The sequence below is a fragment of the Egretta garzetta genome, unplaced genomic scaffold (genome assembly GCF_000687185.1).
Source record: "Egretta garzetta isolate BGI_Z169 unplaced genomic scaffold, ASM68718v1 scaffold241, whole genome shotgun sequence".
NCBI lineage: Eukaryota > Metazoa > Chordata > Aves > Pelecaniformes > Ardeidae > Egretta > Egretta garzetta.
The window spans coordinates 716,839-741,770 of record NW_009258675.1 but is presented as its reverse complement, the minus strand read 5'-3'; the positions used below and the strand labels follow the sequence as shown (position 1 = coordinate 741,770).

The window sequence follows — 24,932 nt, the reverse complement described above, 5'->3', positions numbered from 1 at the left end:
TGAAATTTGTCATGCTGGAGGATGCTGAGGGAGCAAAGGGGAGAGTTACAAAGCAGGAGGTGAGATCAGGTATCTTGCTCACCCTATTGCCTGATCAGCACCCCCAGTATCTGGTCTACAAAGTTGTTTCTCTCAGGCAGTGGAAGTGAGGACAGAATTTAGGGCAGTTTCCAGCTGCCTACTGGTTGGCACTTGGCCTGGTTTTGTTCTGTTTCTTCTTCTTCACCTTCACAGTAGGGAGGCTGCTGTGGATTCAGAGCATGTAGCAAACACTTGGTGCTGCTTGCTGGAGGATTATCACCCGATAAGAGGGTGATTCTTGGAGAATGCACTTTGCTGCAGAGCCAGTGTGGGAAGAGAGACCAGAATGTAAATGTCTTATCAGGAAAGAGATGCTTAGGTGAGGGAAACCCTCTTGCTATATGAGTCCTGTAGTATCAGTGGGATAAAGCTGCAAAAGCCATCTTACAGTTTACATAGTTTGCAGATTTGGTTTTCCGTGTTCACCTCTTTCCTATCCACATTCATCCATCTTTCTTTGCTACACTGAGCAAAAAGGGTGAAGTGGAAATAGCCTATGAAGAGTCATATCTATACAGACTCCTTTTGGACGTGCTTTCCAGACTGTTTGCTATGGAAAAAGGAATGGTATAGGAGCCTGCTCCAGTCCTGCTTGTGCTTTTGAAGTATGTGGAGGTTGCCAAAGTCTTCGATCTTCTGTGTCATCCAGCATCTTCTACAAAGCTCAGGGCCCAACCCAGCTCCCATTATTCCAAGGCAAAGAGGCATCGAGGCATCTGCGAGTCAAAGAAGGCTCTGACTGTTCTTGGTAGCACAACAGAAACAAATGAAAAGGAAAAGCCGGGAGGCACAGGATAAAAGTTGGACTAGAATTCAGGAAAGATTGAGGCAAAAACTCCAATTCAGTTGCTCAGGGAAATTGGATTATCACATTTAATTGTGTTAAGAACAATAGTGTTCATTATATTTGGCTCTGAAAAGCCCTGGGCACAAACACTAGTTATTTGGAGCCTCATCGGGCAGCTATGGAAGGAAATGGCAAGCTCCCACTGGCCTCTGTGGGTGTGAGATTGAGCCCTATGCAAACAAATATTGATCACCAAGTGCCAAGAAAAGGGTAACTTTAAACTAAATGTGTGGCAGACATATTGGCTGAGTTATCATTCATCTCCATGCGTCCTCATTCTACTGCTGGCTAAACCCGGTACTTCTTAGACCCTTTGCACCTTCCATCCTCATCTCACAGTGTGCCCTTGTGCATTGCTGTTGCTCAGACCATTTGTGATGGATTACTTACGTCCTTCATATCCTCATCTCCAGTGGTACAGATGTGTTCATGTAATGTTTCAAACCAATTCCTTTTTACTAGAATAATTTCCCCCCAAAACAAATGTTCCCCTAGTGTCTTTCTTGCCAAGGTCTGCAAGTAAACACAAGGTATCACTGACTTATTCTTTCAAAGGATCCGAACTTTTAATGCGTTGGCCAGATGCTCGTGCTCGTCTTGGTGAAAATGCTTTTGGTTGAGAGCAAATCGATCCTTTGTTGATTTTTGAGAAGGAGGCAGTGTTTTAAGACCAACTGCATGTTGGTTTTGAGGATGAAGATCAAATTGATGGAGCTGTTTTGTTTGTGCTCCGGAAAGCACAAACTTCATTAGGCAGAGTGGCCTTTTGGACCATATGGCCTCTCTGTTCTCCCACTCCTTCAAAGGAGAAAAAGGCCTCTTATTCCAGCTTTACTGCTGACACCAAACAAGTAAAACCACACAGGTGTCAGACATGGGCAAGGTGTTTAAGATATTAAATCCAGAATAGCATCAAATGACTCATTAAACATTGGGACTCGAAAAAATAAAATCCATTTTCACATGAAAACATTCTGGGAATTTAAGCAGTATTATCTGGAATCTATACAGTAGCTTATTGAAAGATTTTGGAGTTATGCTATGTGCTTTTAACTGAGCTCTGCCACACCACTGGCAAGTGAGGAACAGTCCCACCTGTGTTATATACGTGTAGACTGCAGCAGGATAAGGTGATGGTTTACCCAGGGTCCTACAGAGAGCTGAGACTAAAATTCAGCTATCTTGAACCTCTCTGCCTATACTCAGTGCTGTATAGCTCTTGTTAATCTTAACTCTTAGTCTCTCTATTCTATTAGAGTATAGAGAACCAACAGAAATCTGTGACATGGTACAAAGGAATAAAAAAGGGCAGTGGATCTGCCAACACCAGTGAGTGCTGGCAGACATGGCAGAGGTGGGCTCCCTTGTCCGTGTTATGGGTTGGTCTCTATGAGATGCAATAATTTTGATACGAGCCTGTTCGAGTGTTGCTTTGCGACTTTCATGGCAGATTTTGCCTGCAACCAGCCAGCTCAGTGCACAAGCAGAGCAAACTTAGGTCTGCCTCTACACGTCTGGTAGACATACCTACATGTTGCCTGGCTGGAGGACTTCTCAGTCTGTAAGTGCGGATGAGACGGATTACTGAGATTTTACAGATGGTAACTAAGGCAAAGAGAGTCCAGGTGATTCGTCCAAGACCACATAAAATACGAGCTGTGGCTCAGAGTTGAGTCTAAACCTCTTAAATCTCACCCTAAAAGACTGTTCCTCCTTCATAACACTTGGTAAAGTCTTTTCTTCCTAATTTAGCGTCTTCCTGCTGCTGTGTTGGAAGGGAGTCTTCTCTTATTCTAGGGTTTTGATCTTGCTTCTCAGACAAAGGTTTTGCCAACCCAGATGGTAGCAATTGGTTTCTGTCCTGCTTATTTCCCCATCTTCTCAGACTGCAGGGCCCGGATCCCAAAGATCCAAGGAATCCTGCTCTAATGCACTCCTGCATGAATTGTAAGCCAGTAAAAGCAGGTAACCAATATAAGTCAAAACTACAATTTCCTTTCCTAGCCAGCCTTAATAGTTTTTGTGGCTTACCACAAGATTTGGGATGCCAATTACACTGCAGACAGATTTACAAATGCTGGAAGAGGAACTTCTCTTTAATCAGTATTAAATCAGCATTGCAGTTATTAAGTACAATGGTTCCTTGTTGTGGAGAATTATCTGTAGCTCATCAAAACAAATGTATTGCACCTTCCCCAAAAGTTATTTGTACAATGATGCCCATGAAAGTCTTTAAGGTTTTTTTCCCAGCTGAATCAATTCAGAAGAGCTGGTTTATAACCTACAGGTGTGAAAAGTTACTTTATTTTGGTTTTAGATGGTTGGTTGAAACCTGAGGTTTCTTTACTGCAGAATAGAACTTCCTTGCCAGTGTGGTCTAAAAGGAAGCCTAAGGCCAAAGAGGAAGAAACACAGTGTTAAATAGCTGCTCATTATTTAAAAACTGTCCACCTTGTGTGCTGAACGGAGGTACATTCTGTGGAAAAAAAAACCCCACATGTGATGGTGTAACTGAAGCCTGTATCAAGCTGCATCCAGCCTGGAGAAACTGTGAGGTTGCATATATGGAGCCATCGCACGCTGCAGCCGTCAGGCCCTCCCTGGGAAATCTTAGCCCAAATGAGTGAGATTTGCCTGACTTAGAAATAACTGAAAACAGTGTCTTCTAACAAGGAGGTGCTGGACAACCTCCATTACCATCTCTTTCTGCAATAATAAACAGTATCACTTGTTCCAGAAGTCTGGTTATTCTCTGAAGGGAAAATTGTTGGTTGAACAGCTGTAGGAAGGACTATTAGTAAATATTTATGCTGTAGCATAATGACCTCTTTCACTAATGCACAACACAGAGGACTTTTCACTTGCAGAAGTGTTATGGGCCAATCCTGCAAGGTGTGCCAGCATTGCAACATGCGGGGCTATTGCTACAGGTGCTGCCAGTAAATACTTCATTGTGCATCAGTTGCTCAACCAAGTGTGGAAAGATCAAACTGTATCTGCATGCATGATTCTTGCGACCTTCTGCAGCAAAGAAATAGGAAGCAGCAACAAGAGTAGAGTTCGGGATGGTCTCTGCACTGTAACTTCTTGCTACGCTTGGAGTTTGTAAACTGCTGAAGACAGCTCTTGATTGGGTGTGTCTCAGCACAAAAAAAGATCAACACTTAAGTCCAAGGAACAGCTGCTCCAGTGTTTCTCTTTCTTTCCCGGTATCTCTGACTGCTGCAATTAGTTTTTCTCTTCTTTGTTTTCTTTGTTTTTATTTGGAGGAATATTTTGGTGAAGAATCCATCATCCATCCAGTTCATACCCTCCTCCCCCCCGGGTGTCTGGCCCTCTGAGTGACCAAACCACTTGGCCCGGGTTGGGCTGTGAAGTAGTAAAATCTTGATGCAGAGAGCAGGAGGAAGAGTGCAGCTTGTCGTCCTAAACCTCTGATGTGCTTTTCAGAAGTTGAGCTACATCTTGTTTTCAAACAAATCAAATCTACTATTAAACGTCTGCTGTCTGTCGGCTGCAACTGATTGCTCTGAGAATCTTCTTTTTTTGCTGAGCCAGCTGTTATTTTATGCTTTTTTACAGCTTGTCCAAAGACAGCTCTCTTTGATAACAGGCATGTGTGAAAAATTTGCATTAAAATAACCTTTTTTTTTTCTTAAACAGTCAGCATAAGTAACCTGAAAAAAAAATAATCATGGCAATGTCTGAATGGATATTTATTCTAATGTGCTTTTTTCTGCTCATAGTAGTAGAAAATACTGTGTGAAAAAAAAGTCAAGTACAGTAAAATATGGTTTGCATTACAGTTCTCCAATGAAGTCATCAATCCGTGTCTCAGAACTCATTTATAGTGCAAAAGCTGAGAAAACATTTGTAGCACAGAGTCAGGTGCCACCAGCCATCTTGGAAAAGCATGACAAATTCATTTATGTTTGCGTTTTGGCCTCTTAATAAACTCCGGGGACCAGAGAGAGATGTGCTCAGCAAGAAGATGTGAATCAACATTGAGTCAGCAATGTGCGCACCAAGGGACTGCTAATGCTAAGCAAAAACTGAAATGAGTCAACGCTTAAAAATAGGAAAAAAAGGTGCAGTATTTGCATTTGAGAACAAGGTGGTGTGGCTGGTGCTGGTCATGGTACGGAGTTAGCAATCCGTCTTTACCACATTTACCTCCACACAAAGTGTGAAAGGCAGCCCATCCAGCGTGGGACTGTTAACACAATCACAGGGCATATAATCATGACTAATGAAGATTAGTCAGTTGTTATATGGAAATGAAGAATTCCTTGTGACAATAAACAGTAACAAAGTTCGCATGTTTAATTTGTTAAGGCCCCAATCCGGCAGCTGGATCTATGTTGGTGGCCTCCTGTGCGTACGCAGTGTGATTAACACCAGATGAGGATCTGGCCATAATCACTGATGCTTAGTAATGGTTATGTTGCTAATTAAAGCTCAGATTGTTTTTGGCCTTTGGGGGCTGAGCAGAAAGGGGGAGCCTTAGTTTACTAGTCAAGGCCTAGTGATAGCAATCATTGCGCAAGGACTTCTTGTTGGCGTGTGGCGTGGTGTCACTGGGTCGCAGCAGCCCCTCTGTGGAGATGCAGGGAGGGCTTTCATTCATAACAAGACCCATCTAAGCGATGTTGCCAAGTGAGGGGGTCCTGTTTATCAGTCTGTTGTAAGAGACTGTCAATCTGCATGAACTGATCCCATTGACTAGAGGAGTCAACGAAACGCTCGGTAGATAAAATGTGAGTACTTTCATGTTTTGGTGCAAACTCATAGCTAAAAACTGTTCATTTGGAAATGAAGCTCCTTTTCCACTGAAGGTGACTCAGCATTGACTAATGATGCTCTCACCCAAGTGAGGGCTCTTCCTTCTGAGTGATTATTAGTGTAGGCATAAAAACGCACACCCTAACTGAACTTGGGTGTTGCCCAGGGACAGCAGAAGCATATGTTTTAAAAGGAATCTAAAAGCAATCAGTTATTCCTAGCCCCTGAATTTCAGTGGTGCTTCGTTTCCTCCTCATTTGGAGAATCCTGCTCAGAGTCCAACAAACTCCCAGTACACATATGCAGCATGTTTAGTCCTGGAAAATGTCCACTGTCCTGTGAGAAGAAAGGAGGAGAGAGAAGTGCTCCAAAACGAAAAGGTGACTATTCCTGGATTGCGGCAGAAAAGTGTTTTCACTAGTTTTAGTCACTTTGATGAGTGCTATGCTAGACTGATGTCACAACAGCCCATAATAATTTGTTCTTGAAAAGCTCTTTTCTCCATAAAGAGAGTGCCAGTATGAGCTGTAGCTATCCTAAAAATGACTGATCAAAAATGTAGCAGCAAGTGATTTGACTGATGGCTCTTGGTGAACGGGTGTAAAAGGCTGGAAAACATCATGACCGGGCAGCGGTCTTGTTTCTTCCAAGTCCAGATCTGCAATGTAACTCAGCGCTAATGCTGTATAATGTCCACAGTTTTTACAAGATCTTTGTTAGGTTTTATTAGTTTCATTTGATTTTATAACAAACTTTACAGTATGCTTATCAATACATCATGTTCTGGCTAACAAAAGCCTCACTGTTTGGGGTAGATTTCTTTTTCCCCTTCGTGAAGCTGTAACATAGAAGCCAAGTTAAGAAGGTGACAACACCTGTTCACAATTTAAAGGAAATGAAAAGATTTTTTTCCATGGATGTAAGCATGAAATTCATACATATATGTATGGATATATAATTTCCCCCCCTGCTCCATCCTGTGGTAGACTGCAGCAAACCAGAGCTGCAGCCAGTGTAAAGTCGAGGCATGCTGGACATATGGATGCATTTAGCCCACAATCCTTTGCAGACGCTTTGGAGTGCGTAGCTCCTGCTACACCCATGCAAACAGCAAACTGCAGCTCTGTTTGCTGCACGAATATTGTTTGGGAATGAAAGCAATAGACAATGCCAGGCAGGCTGACGTTAAAAGTGTGTTTGATCTGAGCAATTTATGGCTTCCTTCTGTTAAATGATATTAATAGAATTAGCCTTTGATCCCAACGAGTTTGAGGCATACATGTCGGGTTTTTCTCATCAGGGTGTCTGAGGCTAAAAACATGTTTTGCCTCTGACTTTATTAATCTGACTTGTCTGTGTTACAATCCTCCATACGGCTAATGGGCAGGATTTCAGGCCATGTTGACAGAGCAATGCTGATGTGCACAGCCACTGATTTGTCCACATCTATGGATCTATAATGCTTAGAAATATCTGCATTTGTCAGTAAAGCCAAGGCAGTGCCTGGTCCAAGTAGGTGATATGTATGTGTATGGAAAGCAAGCGTGCAGAAGGTGGTCTAGATTACCAGCTAAAGTCTGCTCTGACTGCAGAATAGTATCATAGAATCATAGAATCCTGTGTTGGAAGGGACCTCAAGGATCATCTGGTCCAACCTTTCCAGGTAAGAGCACAGCCTAGACAAGATGGCCCAGAACCCTGTCCAGCTGAGTCTTAAAAGTGTCCAATGTGATGGAGTCACCCACTCCCCTGGGGAGGTTATTCCAGTGGGTGACTGTTCTCATGGTGAAAAATTTCCCTCTCATGTCCAACTGGAATCTCCCCAAGAGCAACTTGTGTCCATTCCCCCTTGTCCTCTCCACGTGACTCCTTGAGAAAAGGGAGTCTCCATCTTCCTTGTAGCTACCCCTTAGGTACTGGTACGTGGTGATGAGATCAAATAGTAGTTAAGAGTCTTTTAATTAATAGCGGCCCAAGTAACGAGAAGCCATCATGCTAATTGCAGACCTGGTCATCAGCAGTTTTGAGATATCTACCATCTTGCCACCCATCCAAAGATGACCACCTTCCCCAAGCAGCAGGATCTTTTTGTTAACCTTCCTACAACTACTACTGTCCTCCCTTCTTCCTGAAAGGGGTTCCTTGGCTCCTGTGCTCCATCCCTCCTCTTCTTGCCAAAGGCTGGGAGTGAAGGACTTAGCGTGGCCTCATTGGACTCAGAGGACCACTGAAGCTGGGTTGAGCTTCACGGGCACAGCGTCTCTGGGAGGTCTCTGCCAGAGAGCGCTGTGCCCCATTCACTAGTGCCGTCATACAGCTCTTCTGTCCTTCATTTGCCCAGTCAATACCGCTGATGGTGGTTTTTTAGCCAAATTTTAGTCCCTTTGATATCAGTTAACTCAGAAATGCACAAAAGGCACGCTTGTAAATTAAGGCACAGTGTATAACATTTATTGTAGAAAGAACGGCACCAAGTTGGGCTACTTTATAAGGTGTAGATTGAATGTTGATTTTGGAGACTCCCTCCTCATGTGTAAATGCACATACACACCATCGATCACTCACGTGCTGCTTCTCGATCCATACGTGTCGGTATGTTGCCTGTTAAAATGCATGGTTGGTGAGGAGGTGTATTTTTACATTCCTGTAGGGGCTGGCTCTCTACCTTTCCTGTGCTGTCTTTGGCATCCACGTTAAGAAAAAGATGAAGAAAAGGAAAAAAAAAAAAAAACCCAACAAAACTGCTGGCAAATCGTGTATAAACCTATTTTTAAATCCAATTTATTTTTGTTTGATGAAGGAAAGAACATATTCTGTGTTGTGCTTGATGAATAATATCATTGTGCTAGAACACTTTGATTCTTTTTACTTTATAGTAACGTGGGGTTCATAGTCAGAAGACCTGTTTACATTTTACACTTTTGGCAATAAATTTGGAAAAGAAGAGAAAAAAAAAGCACTAATCCCAGGAGTTCTGAAACCTACACTTCTTCTTAAACATACCCTGTTAAAGACATTAAGTCCCTTGCAAACATCCATCTATCAGCAGTTGCGAGTTTGTAAAAGGCATACTTTGTTCTGAACTCCCTGCCCTACTGATTATGCACAGTTCTTTTATTTTGTGAATAGGATGACGACCCCTTAGCCCGGTAATGATGACAGATTTATGTATTTTAACACCCAGACGCTGCTGTATTTGTTAAGGGCTGCCAGACTCCAGCAGTGCCGCAACCGTAGTTTATTTTCATTGTCAGTTTGTGCTGCTTTTTAAGGTGTTCTGCAGCCACTGGAAGCAGTGCCGCTGCTGCTCTCCGAGGTTGAGATGTCAGGATGTTAAGAGCATAAGCCACCATCCCTGGCCTGCTTCCACTCGTAAAACGTCAGTTTTACTCTCGTCGCGCCGATGGGGTGGAACCTGCTCCTCGCACTGGAGCCAAGGAAAAGAGGGGAGAAATAAAACCCCTCCGAGCAGTAAAAGGAATCAGATAGCATAGAATTTATCCCTTCACTTTCTACTCCCATGATGTACTTTGCAGCTCTCAACTGTTTTAAGGAGAACCTTCTTTTAACGTGCAGTAAAAGTGAAGAACATAAACATACCTTGCAAGCCTAGCTGCTAAAGCACTGTATGGGCGAATACATCCATCCTCTACGCAATGCATCTACCCGTGATGTCTTTTGGGTTGTTTTAAGTTACTGCAAGTGGCACAACAACAGGGAGACAAACAGTAAGAGCAATCCTGTTGTTTAATAACAAGCTAAATTATTAACAGGCCTGTACAGAAAATATTTCATGTAAATTAAAGGGAAGCAAATAATTTTATTTTCCGTTGCGGTGATCCAGTGCAACAAAGGCAGTCTTTCTTCTTTTATTCTGCTCTTTCATCTTGCTATAGATACGTGTGTTCCTGTGTGTGTATAATCTTATTACAGGCACACTACTAAGGTTATAGGGCAAAAAAAATGCAGAATAGGGATGGTTTTCTGATCTCTTCATGCCAGCCAAGCCACTAAATCTGAGTTTATCACACAATCCAAATGATGCGTAGCACTTTTATTACCTTTTTTTTTTTAACTTCCAATTCATCGTTTCCCTGAAAAATGTTGTCAAGTCAGTTGAAATATTGAGTTAAGTCAGTTTGCTGCTTGATTGTCAACAAAGGCCTTTGAAATATTCAGGATTGAATCCTCCATCGCAAAACTATTTTGATTTGGAAGAAGCAGCACCACCAAATTCTTTGTTGAGTTTTCTTTGGTCCAATATTAGATGTTTCTCTTCTTAAAGAGAAACCATATGAGTTGGCGCATTGGTTTTGCGATGGTTCTTTTCAAGCTGTAATAAATTTTGATGACCTTTCCACTGAAGTAAACAAGGATCATCGTCTCGCCTTTCTCTTGAATGTGCAGCCGGGAGGACAGAAAAGCGAGTGATAGTCCTCATTCGCTGGCAGGGAATTTGGGAACGGAGCTGGATCCACTTCAGATGTGGGCTGGGATTCCCAAACCTCCCTGCCTCTCTCTCCAGAGCAATCCCAGGAATCTCATGGAGGATAGGTACAGCGCCTCCCCAATCCCCGGCACAGCCCAGTGTTTGTGCTCTGTTTGCAGTGTCTCCTGACAACTGCAAGCCCACTGCAATTTCTCCTGGTAGCCCTTGCGTGTTCTTTGGCAGGAGAAACTCCAACCCAGGAGAAAGTTGTGGGAATTTGACATCAAGAGGGTTGTTTCAGCCAAGGTCTCTTGTGAGCTGCTTTGGTTCGAGTGTGGTTTTGTTCATTCCTTTCCTTCAAGGAGGCTTGGAAGATGCAACAGCCTTCACTTGTGGGAAGTGAGTAGTATTGAGGGTGAACATTGAGAAGCTGGTCTGTGCCTTTGGCTTGAAATCCAGACAAGGTGCTAGACGTGCTCTTCCCGTCCTCACAAGAGTGCTCCTGAGATGCGAGCCATCTCCTGCTCACATTGGCAGATTGGTTGGCTTCGTCAATGGGGAGTCCATCAACCCTTTTGCTCTGGGATTTTTTTCAGTTTTCAGAGCCTATGGGAAGGTGTCTGAGAAGCTGTAATCATGGCCATTGTGAAAACATGTCTATATGACCTTCAAAAAAAAGGCGTTGTTCTCTGGGTGCTCCGTCCTTGGGTAATTACAGATAATTTTGTGGTGGCCCCTTGAAACCTTGCCATGATAAACAGACAGAAGGGCAACAGCTTTCAGGAGCAGATCGGTGGAATTGCATCAGAAAGGAATTTGGCCACCCGACATCCTCGGTACCATCAGCGCTTGTGTGTATCTCCTGTCCCTTTGCCAGGAATGATTTGGGTATGTTTTACCCTTGTTCTAGGCCAAACCTGGGTCACGGGCATACTCAACTATAAATTAAACTGTTAAACCTTAAATACAGAAGTTACGCCTTACATGTGGTTATTGCTATTTGTTTGTTTGACCTGTGTTAGCTTTTCTTAGGAATTTTTGGCTTTTCTTGTGCTCAAAGCTCCACACTTAACAAGAGGATGGGCTGCACACTGGACTGCTCACAAATGACATTTTTGCCACCCTTGAGCATCTGCAGAAGGGGAGGGAACATTGGAGGTCCCGTGACAACATCTCTGTTCCTCCAAGGTCATGTTGGCATGCCCCGAAGGGAAAAATCTTTAAAAGTTTCACTAGATCCTTCCCACCTGGTATTTGGAGAAAGCACTCTTCTGTGTTTGGGGCCAAATCTATTCATCTTTGCTCATGTGCTATGGACCACAGAAATAGTTTCAGACATGGGGAATAAAAGGCAACAAGTTGCCTGCATGTCTTTCCTGTTATTTCTGCTGCAGCCTGTTTTTACAGTTTTTTATTGCTTTTCTTATTGACAGCTACCTTCCTGGAGCCCTGAAGCAGCTTTTTTGACACTTAGCACAGGGACCCTGTTTGCTGTGGGGAAATAACCAGTTTGCTTATTCCTTTATGGAGTTCTGACCTGCCTTTTTCTATTTTAGGTGTGACATGGTACCTGGTGCCACCCCAGCTCTGCAGGATGCACAGTGATAATGATTTGACTTACTGGGATGGCATTGCTTTTGTGCCTTGCTTAGATATGGTCCCATGGACTTGGGAGGTAGTTTCAAGCCCGCTTGCTTCATCCTGCCTATTTTGGGGGGTTTGCCATTGTAACGCAGTGAGATTTCTTCTCCAGCCTCAAATGCTAAACTGCTGCTAAACTGGGATGATGCAGCCGGTTCTTTGCTGATACTTAGGTCTCTGCTGGGAGTGTAAAGTAATGGGTGGATTTTTAGCCACTGTTTTTCGCAACCCCCTCTTCAAAAGTACTTTTCACATACTTAGCAAGGAAAGAAGTGGACGCCACTTAGAGGGCTGTAATTTTAAAGGAGGATGGTAAACTGAACTTACAGCACTTTATCTCTGGGGCCGTCAAAGATGGAAGATAAAGGGGAGTTTTTCAAAAGCAGTCAGCCGAGGCCGAGTCAACTCCTTTTGAAGAATTCCCATGAACTTCCATGGGATGAGTATTGCCAGTGCTGAAAGCTTTTGAAACCCTACCTAACCATCCAATGACGCCTTTTGAAAAATGTGTGTACTAAGCACACATTCCTGGGAAAATGTAAGTAGGGCTCACTTGTTGAATACTGAGGTGCTTTCTCAGGAGCAGGTGTTTTGAAAGGAACTTGAGAAAAGGGGTTTCTAAAGCAATTTTCATGAGCTATAGTGTCTGCCCTGGTCAGTAGGGACATCCTACTTAAGCTGAAGCTATTTTTTAAACATAGTTCTCTCTCCTGTAAGCAAGGGCTGACCGATAGGTTGGCTGTCGCAATAAGCAATCCCTCTAATGCCAGACCAACGCGTTCAGCTGTTGCGTGAAGCCACGCTGAACACAAAACAATTGCAAGGTTTGCTAACTCGGAGCTTGGTTGATGCTTTGGGCTTCAGAATATGAAAGACATTTCTGTACCACCTCTGGATATGAGCTGTAACTGTTGTAACAGTTAAATACAAATTAATAAGAACAGGGAAGCTGGGGCCTGACACAGTCCCAAGGTTGCAGTAATCAATTTTTTTTTCCGCCTTAAGGAAACTCCAGGCTCAAATATCAGGAACACTTGCTGGATGTAGTCCATGCAGTTGCCGTTGGCTGTGGTGGGAAATCGGTGGAGTTACTCAGAAGGAATGTATGTGAGTGAGGAGTGGGGTGCTCTCCCCACGTTGCGGGGAGGCATCCTAATACCTGCCCATGTTAGCTTTAGGACTGCTAAAATTCATTGCACTCGTCTGAGGGGAGTGGCTTGTCTTGCTGTTCTGTAGGGAGGAAATGAAGAAGAGAAAGAGCAAAAGGAGAAAAACATCAGGGAGGGATTTTTCAAAATCTTTCCTTCCTTTTGCATTGCAGACACATTAAGTACTTAATATTTTAAGAGCATCTTCTTACTTAGAAAAGCTGGCAAAGATGGGATTCAGTATGAGCCTGCCAGATTGATTTACAAATCGGCCTTACGAACTCCTGCTGCTTAAACATACCAGAATGCGACAATTAAGGCCAACATCTGGAATTCATTGGCGGAGCAGATCCTAGATAAACATTAAATGAATGTCCATTTCCTTAGCATTGGATTTCCTCTGGCTACCACAGCTTAAGTAGTGTCATCCTATCAGACAGAGCTGATGATGATAGCAGAGCAAATGTCAAAGTCATGAGGTGGATCTATTTGTTCCATCTTTTAGCACTGAAACTAGGGCTAAAGCTGGGCTGAAGAGACACCCGCTGTTTTTTCCGCTAGACTGTGGGGATGGGATCCTCATGTAACTAACCTGGGCTGAGCTGGTTTTGTGGGTCCCTCTCTCTCCTGTTTAGATGGAATACTTCAGATGAGTTAGGTTAATCTCACTTGAGGAACTTTGTCTCAACAGAGTTTCTCCGATGTCCATTTCGCCCAAACCTGTCAAGGTTAGTGCAGCCTCCATTTTCCAAATCCAGGGAGAGCTTCTGTTAGTTCATTTGTTAGAAACAGAGAAAATGGGCTAATGAATTTGGGACTAAGTCTGAAGTTATCTAAGTGGAAATCGGTTGCAACACATACCCATCTGTCCTCCTTTGCAACAGGTCTCTTCCGTGAGGCTTGGCTAAAGTGGAGAGTGGTCAGTGCCATCCACATCCATGGTGGGTGAGATGGAAAGCCCTGGGCAATAGTTTTTCTAGGCCCAAGAAGAGCTTGCTTACCCTGGCAAGAATCAAATTTCTTTGTGCAGTCCAACCCAACTGACATCACGGGGGAAATAAAAGCACCATTCGTCTTTCACTTGTGCCTACATTGCCCTGCAATCTCTGAACTCCTTGATCACTGGAGGAGCAAAAAATGCGATGGTCCCTGGTTGGTTTTATTTGCACAACCATTGTGTCCCCCCCTCTGAAGCTGCTTCAGTTCTGGATCACTGAAATAAAGCTGAGGTGTTTCCATGTGGGCAGGCACTCTGAACCCAAACAACCCAAGGAGAAAAATGTCTCTTTTATGAAAAACCATAACTGCCTTTAGAGGTGTAGCCTTCCACTAAGGCCCATGAAAACACGTTTGCTCAGGTCTGCTCTCAGGACATCAGTCTTACCTCTGATGTCAAAGAATCTGGATGAAGTTTGGGGTCTTTAGGAACTTTCTGAGAATGCAGGGCACATATTGAAGTGTCTGATTTCTCCTGGCTGAGGCATGAGGTTTTTCCCACAAGCAAACAGATATGGATTTTGCAGAAAGCTCTCTGAAGCAGTCACTTTCTGCTTTGTCCCACGCAGGGGCTATATTGAAAGAAGTAAACACATTCATGGTGCAGGGGCCCTCCTTCCAGCCTTGAGGTGATCTCTAAAACCTCTATTAGTTCCTGGGGATCTGGGTCTCCTGGTTGCCTCTCCCCTTCTGCAGCTCCCAGCTTGTGCTTGAAGCATGGTCTCTCTCTCTCCCTTGGGACCCCAATATTCAAATTCAGCTTCTTCCAACTTTCACCAATCTGACATTCAAGAAGTCTTCCTTCCCACCTCTTGCCTAGTCATTCAGCTTTGCAAAAGCATTAGTGCAGCACCTCGGTTTCTTTGGGGAAAATGGCATGAATCCTTTCCTTTCCTTCCCTCCCCTGCTTTCACAGTTCACTTCCCCCCACTTTGTGGAGAAGCTGAATCCATATGGATCTTCTTGGCTCAGGATGTAGCTCCTGGGAGGCACCCAGGTGGCTTTTGGGAGGCATTTGGGTTTCTGATCTCTCGTCTCCGATGTAGCAAGGAGCAACACAGCCGTGAGGGCTGTGCTTGACATACCTCAGCACGCTCAGTGACACAGTAATATCTTAAGGGCCAGTGCATTTCAGAAATGGAGCACAGACAGGTTGCCCGAATCATCCTACCGACTCAGCAGGACTTTCTGCACAGAGCAGGCTCCTTCTCTCCGCTGAGCGCCCCCAGCCCGGCTCAGCTGGGGGGAGCTGGTGACCCCGCGCACAGCGCAGAGCGGGCTCAGTGCAGCCATGCAGAGGAGCTGCAAGCGAGACCCACATGGCCCTTGCGCTTTGCATTCTGATAGTATAGAGTTGCCTGCTCAGGGTAGGCTCAAAGAAGCAGAAGTCGTTTTCTTGCTGGTTGGCCCTTTTTCTCTTATGGCTCTACGAGCGTTAATCTGCAAGTTGAAACCGTAACATGAAAGAGCTCCACAAAGAGGAACGATTCAGGTAAGTTTACAATTATGTTATTCTGCTTTGCTGGTGACTTCTGTCTGGTGGGTTTTCTAAAGCAGCCAATAAATATTTTTCTCTCTGTTACGGTGCCGACAGTAGCCTGAAGTCCCAGTTCCCTCCTATGGAAGACAGACCTTTGAGGTCTATAAAATTTATACAGTATACTTTCTGATTTTTATTAGCCTAGTAAAAGAGATCATATTTTGTGTGCTTCTGTATCTCTGGATGTTATGACTGGGGAATTATTCCACAGGGCGATGCTGAATGCTGTGGTTGAAAATACTGATTTATCTGAGCTATGAAAGCGGTAGACCGAGCAGATAATGAAAGTCCTTGAAACGCTTCAGACATGCACAGCCATTTTAGAATATCCCACAAGGGGGCTATGGGTTACGTTGTCATTTAGCTTTTCGTCGTTGCTAATTAGTTCCACCTAAATACTGATTTCCCCAGCCCATTCCTCGTCTCTCAATTTTAACACCCCAAAGAGTGAATTCGTTTGCTCTCGCTGTGTTTGAAAACAGTTTTATGGCAACTGTTCTGTTTGTGGATGTGCAGTGAATCTAAATACCTTAAAAAATGTAATGGTTTTTAATAAACATGTGCTTCCAGGCCCACATATGAGTGGGAAGAGTAGGGCACAGCAGAAAGCAAGTCCCAGACTTTGGAGTATAAACAGATAAAGTTCTTTATCGGTTTAGGACTGGTGGAGTAACAGAGGAACAAAAAGGTAAAGGGAGTTTCTAAACCTTGTGCAGACCATCAGGAGCATAAGTGACCTCTTTATGCCCGCTATTAGTTTCTTCTCTGCATTGTTTTTCTTATCTGGGCAGCTAAACAAAGTATTGGCCAGTAAAGCACGTATTGTTTAATAACCTCTGTTTCTATTCAAATAGAAATTTGTGCTAAGAGTGAATAAATAGTTCTGCTTGGGACAGAGCAGGATTAGAATGGAGCTACCGTGTAGGTATGTGTAACTTCTCCCTCCGAGATCAGCCATGATTTTCACCTTGATAATAAGGCAAATGGTTTTCATCCAATGAAGGAGAAAAAAAAAATGCTAGAAATGTACAGTGAAGAAGGACTAAGAGGTTTTTTTTCCATTGCTTGGCTTAGGCTGGAAAGGGTTGTCAAGCATTGGAACGCGCTGCCCAGGGAAGTGGTTGATGTCACCATCCCTGGAGGTATTTAAAAGATGGGTAGATGTGGCGCTTAGGGACATGGTTTAATGGTGGACTTGGCAGTGTTAGGTTAACGGTTGGACTCGATGATCTTAAACGTCTTTTCTAACCTAAATTATTCTATGATTCTATGAATATTTTTAAGTATACACATTTTGCCAAAATCATTCATTTGCTAATAGAAAGCCTCCAGAATAACCTTATGTCAATACACCAACAGATGTGGGAGTGCAAGGGATCAATCAGTACAGTGTCATTTGGGTGAGATGTTAGGGGGGACAGTCCCTCCTGGGGATTTCTGCTCTTTCCTCCAGGAAAACGATGGCTGGTGCACAGCCTCGATGGATCCTAGAATTTGCCTCCATTGTTTTGTGCCTCTTGCAGCTGAAGGGCAGCTGAGCACAGAGGTGAGGAGGCTTTGGGGCTGCGTTACCCCTGCATGGTCCCAAAGGTGCTGTCAAAGGGAGATGCCACATCCTCCTGACCTCCTCCTTCCATGCAAAATTCCACTAAATAGCTGGGTCTTTGCCACAAACATAGGTGCGTCCCCCTTACCACCACGTAGAAGAAATGACCAAGTTCTTTGGCCTTTTGTTCAGTAAAGGGCAGTGGAAGGTAAATCTGAGGTGACTCTGTTGCCTTCTGCATCATTTTTCTGACCTAAAAATAACACTGTGGCCCCTGCGGTTGCCATTAGGGTTATTTAGTGCTTCAGGTTTTTTTTTTTTTCCCCTTCTCTTTCCAGAACACTAGCGCTGCTGAGCAGAAGAACTGCCCCATTGTGCGAGCCCAAAGGAAACACTGCATAGAAAATGCGAGGAATTTTTAGGCCATGATATGTTTGGACTAGGAAGCAGGGGACTCGGAGGAATGCGGAGTACGGTTCCAAAAATATTCCTTGCAATAGCGCTCTTGGTCAGTAACAGTTATTTTTGTTGGCCCGCCAGCCCCCTCGAGCAGAGGTGATGTCATTCCCCGGCATGGTGGAGGTGGAAATACAGAGAGTGCCCTGTGGTTTTGCAGGGCTGAGAGCGGACAGCTGAAGCAAATGCCTCCTCCTGTCTCAAATGCTCTTTCTGTTTTAAGAAAAAAAAAAAAGAATTAAAAAATAGCGTATTGTGGGGGATGGTGAGTATGGCTTTAAAATAATTAACAGCACCGTAGAAACATTTTCTCTAGTTGTAGTCTCTTCCTCCCATGTGAGCTCCCTTCCTGTTAGCTCTTCTGCTTTTCTCCTTACAGTGATGTGCATGCCTGGGGGTTGCTTTTCGGTTTGTGTTTATAACATTAAACTTCTTCAGTTATTAAAGTGGATCAAGTCATAAAATGTAGTGCTCTCAGTGTCCTGAGCACCTCTGGCTGAGGCACAGGCACATGAATGTCTTCACAGTGATTAAAATGGGCCAGTAGACCCTAGAACACCTCTGAAGAAGAATGCCAGCACTTCTGTAATAAACAGTGTGGAGCAGTAAAATGTTGGGACCTTTTTCCATGCGGGTGACTCTCAGTGTTTGTTGTGATCTTGGTGATGCTGATTTGACGTTTAAGTGCACATGAGAGAGAGATCAAGAAAGAGAGTAACTATGATTTTTTTTTTTAAATCTATGCTGATAAAATAGTAAGAGCCGTGTGCATCCATGTGTGATATGAACCCAAGACCGTAACTTCACCTCAGTCCTCCCCACCCTTAATTACATTCAGCACATGTAGCTGAGCCAAATTCCTGCTTCTCCCCAGAAACGGGGTGCCACAGCATATTAGACACGAGACGAGAAGTTAAGAAATCTGGATTTTAAATCTGGTTCTGGCATTTAGCTACTTGGTGCTACTGGGTATTGCTTTCCTACCTGGTTCTTACCTATGCTGCTTGTGTACTCCCAGAAGGACAGTGTTCATCCTTGTGGGGCTATAATTTTTGTTATGGCATCTGGATTTAATTTCATGGCAAGCAGTAGCCACACTGATGACGTTTGTTCCTTCACCGGCACCCGTGAAAGTTGCATCTTATGACATGACATGAAGGGCAACAGATTTGAGCTATTTTGGATCATGGGAATTGTCCAAAACTCTCCTGTTCAGATCTTTATTGCATGGTGTTTCACGGGGGGAGGAAGAATCTGTAAAAAGCCACAGCGCTGCCTTTCCCAGGATTCTTCAGCCAGGTATCTTGGGGCTGCAGGGGAAAGAAAACTGTCTGAAAACAACCCAAAAGCCTATGAATGCAAAGGTTTCCTAACCTTGAAACTTAACTTCTGGGTTGATAAAATCCATGCGATGCTGACAGTTATACAGTGGCAGGAAATTGTTAAAGGTGTCAGGTTTTCCATTTTAATTCTGGGAATGCTCTGGCAGTAGATTTCCTTGAAAATGCTGTTGAAAAGGTCCCACTTTCTAAATTGGAAAGATTTACAATTTACCTTTTCTGTTAACCTCTTGTTCCTCAAAAGGTTAAGTGAGGGAAATTCCTCTTTTTAGCACTGGTAGCTATTTGACAGGGTTTTCTTAGCACTGGGTAACATTGGATTTCTCAGCAAATGCACCAATGTAGTGGTAAAAGAAACATTTACTTGCAAGTTATCTACAGAGGTCTCAGCAAACTGCTTATGTTGCTTAATTCATATACCCCATTTAATTTTCACTATCACTTAATGTACCCTACTAAAACTTACCACTTGTACAAGTGTCTTACCTTTTCGAAGTGTTATACACCTTTGAGTGAATTAATCCTCAAATAACCTAGGAGAGACTCAAGTAAGCATATTTTTGATGGCAAGATGAGCTTGGGATAGCAGGACAGCCAACTTATGCAGGAGAAATCTACTTCATTTGAGAGCAAGCAGGTACATTTGGAATTGCTGTTGAAATCTGAATTCCTTTATGATAACTGTAAAGCAGGGCGAGATCTGGTAGGTTTGGAGTAGGCATGTTCAGTCTCACCTGTGATCAGTACACCTTTCCTCAAGCTTTGCTGGAGAAAGGATGGAGCTTTGCTAATGTGAGGCTACTACTTTGGGTGTAGGATGGTTGCTGAGTGTCAGACTTGCAGTGTGGGAGGAGGAAAAGATGTTCCAATGTTATCCTTGTTGTTATCCTGGCTGTTTCAGGATGAAGGCTGGGGCAGTGCTGGGATATGTAGGAGTGCTGGGACAAGGAGATGGGAGTTAATTCAGATTAAAACTAGAGACTCTATGAGGAGGACTGCAAAGGTGATCGCTCTCTGTAAAGAAAAAGTCTGTGGAGGTCTTGGAGGGTCTGGAAAAGGATCAGGTGATCCCAAGGCACAGTTATCCCAGGGCTAATCCATGTGTCCAGATTTCTGTCCATAATGGCTAAATAACCAGCTGCTGCTTCTCTGCCTGGATCTTAATATGGTTGGGGCAGGTTTAGAAAATCAGTTGCATCTGGGGTTTCATCAGGTCTTCTTGGTGTAATGGATTATCTGCTGACTGTGAAGTGGGTATGGAAGGCTATGGGCAGACTATGGGCTGGGGAATATGTTGGTATTAATAGGCCAGTCAGTCACTTGATTAGCTCTAGCCTGGCAGCTGCCTAGTAGCCAGCTTCCAGTATAAATAATCTTATAACTCTGGGACTGATATTTCCAAAGCTTGAAATATGAAGGCCATACTGTGCTCTTTCTCAACACCATGACCTTAATAGGTTTCCAGTAAGAGCTGTAAAAATTGTCCCTGCACCCGCTCTGCTTTGTGACTTGAAAACATCTGTGCAACAGTACATGGCTTACTGTCCTGGGCAGGACTGAATGAAGCCCATTGCCTAATTGGAGAAGAAAGGTCTTTGATGTGCCCCAGATTAAAGACATCTAATGGTCTCTCTAATTAGTCACTGAAATAGATTTGTAGTTCTGAAGCAAATTGTATCAGAAACATTCATGGCCATGGCTAATTATTTTTGTTTCTGTTCTTCAGATAGTCAGATAAACTGCAATTAGGTGACTGGGCATATTGGCCTGTTGGGACACGTACTGAAGGAGACAAACAGGACAAAGCACATTGTACTGTGCCGGGAAAAGCAGATAGAGAAGAGGGGTTGTAGATGGTGATGGTCAAAAGGTCCCAAGTGCTTTGCGTTAAGGAACTCAGTGGGGCAGGTTACGGACACCTTATGCTGAAACCTAAAGCATCGGGTTTTTATTGATGCATACTTCTGTGGTACCATCGGTTAGCTCCCAAATGCCATCAAAATTGAAGCAAGGTTGTGCAGAAGCAGTTTCACATAGCTGGCTGGAGCATCAAGGGAACATAAGTGACCTTTGGACTGAAGGGGTCCTGGCCCTGGTGATGAAGATGGTGAAATGAAGAATGGGGACCGCCAACAATTTTCTGGAGGGGAAAGTCTCATTTGTATCCTAGAGCATTGCTACGCTATTGATACAGGTGATTGAAACAGGGTGTTCCTGGAGTCGCTTCCTCACGTTGGCATTGTAACACTCCCCCCAGTGAAATTCCTGCCTTAACTTCAATCATTAGCAGAATCCCAGTTTTCAGCCAGCTGCTTTCCCATAAGGCATGGGTTGCTCTGCAGGGCAGGTCATTTGCTGCCAGGACCCTCTAAAGAAGATTTCTCTATCTGGATTTTACCCTGTAGCAAAGCCGGCAGTGAACACTGGATTCATTTTCTGTGTTATTGTTAGAGTGAGCTCTTTATAACCATTCAATTTTCTTTTAAATAAATCCCATTTGGAAAAACAAATCCTGCCCATAAAAGCAGCTCTCTCTGCTGGGTTAGTTTTCGGCATACCGTACACAGCTGTATATTTGGGTTTATGTCTCCAGGCTAAGCTCTCATTCCTGTGTGCAACCAGTGTTTTCATGCCAGAGCAATGACAAAGCTGTTTCTTGCAACTCTTAGGGTTTCATTGGGTCTAATGGCACCAGGGAAGATGGAAGAGAATAAGGTGGGAAGGTGAATAAGCAAGGCAGTTTGTCCCAGGGACTCTTGTGTGAAAGATTAGAAAGGGCCCAAGTTCATGCCCATAAAATCTGAGGTGGTAGAGATCCCTGTGTCAGCTTTTTCCCAGCTTCCTGGGCATCACATGTGTCCTGCCAGTCTGGCTCCTGGGTTTGAGCCTGTTTGTCCTTACCCCGTCTTCTTCCTCCATGGTGTCCCAAGTCCCTTGTGCATCATGGAGATAAAACATCACCTCTGACCACATGCAAAGGTAGAAGGGACATCTGACCAGGGTGGCCTCTATCCAGAGCAGAAGTGGGACTTTTCTGTGCCTGCAGAAGATGCTGAGGGGGCTGAGATTGATTAGGAATAGATGCGGTTTTGTGGCACCCAGGACTGCATTAGAAACTTCCTCAGAGCATTGCCTGTTTTTTTGATCCCAAATAAAGGTGTATGACCAGAGTATTCGTGTTTCCACGGAGGACAGTCCTACAACGTGGCAATAGAGATCCCAGATCCCTTGCCTTGGGGACCTTAGCTGTGTTAAACAAGTTGTAAACATTATGGCAGAAAACACAAGAGGACTATAATTTTTGCCTAATTAGGAAAAAACATTTGCTGTTTGAGTCCACCCATAGCAAGCTCCCATTCCTGGAAGTTCCCAAAGAGTGAACAGCAGATAAGTGGCTCAGACCACCTTCTGTTCAGTAAAAATAATTTACATGTACTTCACTGGATGCTTGTCCGTGTAGCAAGTAGACTAAGTCTATGTAGAAAGGCAGTGGAAAGGTCATTCCCCACCTTGCGCAGCATGCCAGGAAGAAGATGTAACTCCCTGTCCAACTCACTCCAGGGCTTCACACGATTTTCTCCATGTATAGTAGTTTGACATCAAGGATGCTCTCACCAGGCTCTGAGCTCATGTGGGGGTGGCAAGAGAGCAATCCCACTCAGGACGTCCTTTGGGTCTCCTAATTTCCAAGTCAATGCTCTTCCAACTTGACCACCTTGGTCCACCAGCCCTTCCCGCACACACCTTCAGGCTAGGGAGGACCCAGTGAGGTTGTGCGGGTGGTGTCTGTCTGTGTGAGTCATTAAGAGCCCTGCATACAGGTCCATTGCCCTTAAATTCCACTTCAGGTGGCATGGTAAAGAACCTAGATATTGAGGTGTGCTGCATCTCTCCAGTTCCCCAAGCCTTCCACTTCACAGCTTCATGATCTCTAAAAATGTGCAGCTTACGGTTTAAGCTTCACTGCTTCATGCAGGCTGTCTCTTTAAATCCCTCTTTTTTCCTTTTTTTTTTTTCCCCTGCAAGAGGGAGATGAGAAGAAGCAATTGTCCCACAATTGTTGCCAATTCTTTGCTGGCTGACACTTAAATATATGGAAAAGTCAGCAAAATATAGAATCTGTGAAGGGGGAGAGAGATCCCGAAAGAAACCCTGGGAATTGGAGCTCGTTTGAAACAAAAGGGCTATTATTCATCGTGGGCTTCATTTTAGCAATTCCAGTGTGTAAGGCACTGCGAACCTCCACGGTTGGGACACAGAGTGGGAAATCTCAGCTAGAGCAAAAGAATCATCTGAGGATGTAATTGTGAAGGAGCGTGAGGCACCTTCTTCCTGCCCGTCCTCATTACATCTGGAATTATTTCACACTCTTATTTAATAACGCTATAACAATAATACTTTGCAGTTCTTTAATAAGGTTTCAAGTAAGGCCTCAGAACATGGTTAGTGGAGGGTCACACCTATATTACATAAGACTATTGTAAAGTCTTTTTTCTTTTCATTTCTGTGTGCAATTCTTGAGACAGAGTAGTTTGTTTCTGCTTCTCTCTATCCTGGATGTGAGAGAATTCAAAGACCTATTTCTGGAAATTGTCTTTGCAGGGAGCTTGGGGCTTTTTTTTTTTTAGTGAGCTTTAACTTGTGAAAGGAAGCCTGGTTTAACACTTTAGCCAGAGCACAGGATGAAATGCTTTAAAGTAATTTTTGCCTCTGTGGGGCCTATGTGCCACTGTTGAGAAGGTGGGGCAGGATTTTTGGCCGCCACAAAGAAACGATATTGTTCTATATAATGCAGAGTAAATTCCTAGTGGGACTTCCTAGATCTCAGCACACAAAGTTGGCCAAAGGCTCCTGTTCCTGCATTTCTTTTGACCTCCTGTTCATCCCTCCTTGTGTAAAACAATGCAAGTCATGGGAGAAAAGTTCTTCAGTTCCTGTGGATCTTCACAGCTTGCAAAAGGTTCAGCATTTGCGTAGCTTCTGCTAAAACAATTTCCTTGCAAAAAGAATTTAATAGACATCAAAAAAGTAGTCCCTTTATTTCAAGTGGCAGATCTCAGGCAGAGGCAAAAGCAGCTGAGCTCAGATTATCATTATGATTCTTGTATCTTAGGAATCAAGTGAAATGTGGGTTCTGGTAATCTGAATCAGAAGACTCAAAGAGAGAGAGAGGGAAGTGATTTTCAGACTCATGTCTTCAGTATTGCTGGAAGCCCATGGCTGAAGCTTGCATTCAGGTTGGCCCCTCAGCATTTCTTCAGCAATTCATGTCACACCAGCAACCCTTTGCTTTTCCTCAAGTAGATGTTTTACTAGCTGTGCTCATGTCCTTGGGGAAAAATAACAAGTGTGTATGATTAGGAAGGTGATTTGATAGGACTGAAAAGGAAAATAGCTCAAGTTTTTAAACTGCGGTAAATATTTAGTGCTTTTGTCAGTTGTGCCTACAGCATTTGATTTCCTTAGTGCATTTGGACTAGATGATCTCTAGGGGTCCCTTCCAACCCAAAACATTCTATGATTCTATGATTAGTTCTCCTCCCTCCCTCTCCAGTTACCTCTCTCTGTCACTTAGATTTTTGTATAACATGGAAGTACCTGATCGAGGTTTATAAAGTGGCGGCTTTTGTAGACCTTTAATTTGAAGTGTGGTGGTGTGAGGGCCAGCAGTGCATTGCTGAAAGCAGAATGCTGCCTTGTGCAGTCCCCTGGGCTTCAGTCTAGCCTGAGTTGTCCATTTGCTTGGGAATATGCCAAGGCTGAATGTGATTCTCCAGTTTTGAAATCTGCTTTCTGTCTGAGTGAAAATCTTGCATGTATTTTTCAGGATCCAGGATTTACACCATGGGAGAACAGGGATTATGGAATGATCTTCTCCATGTCCTTGGCTAGCAGCAGAGGAAACACTAGCAGATAAATGCATCCATTGGGTGAAGGGGCGGTTGATATGATAGACTCTTGGTGAGGGATTGAGGAAAGGGTATCCACCAGGCTAGAAGATATGGTGGTGCATCAAAGTCACCCGAGGTGCCATGTCCTGGAGGGCAGAGCAGGAGCTGGGGACAGAGCTCCCAGCACCATCTCAGAGTGGTTTTAGAGAGAGGCTAAAAGAGGAGCAGCCCAGCA

The 24,932-nt window shown here is 43.9% G+C and overlaps 1 protein-coding gene across 1 annotated transcript in view; it reads left to right on the top strand.

Moving 5' to 3' along the window:
* The window catches only part of FGFRL1 (fibroblast growth factor receptor like 1), a 178,388-nt gene that overhangs the window by 89,381 nt on the left and 64,075 nt on the right, over positions 1–24,932 (top strand). The gene's annotated exons all lie outside the window — the stretch shown is intronic.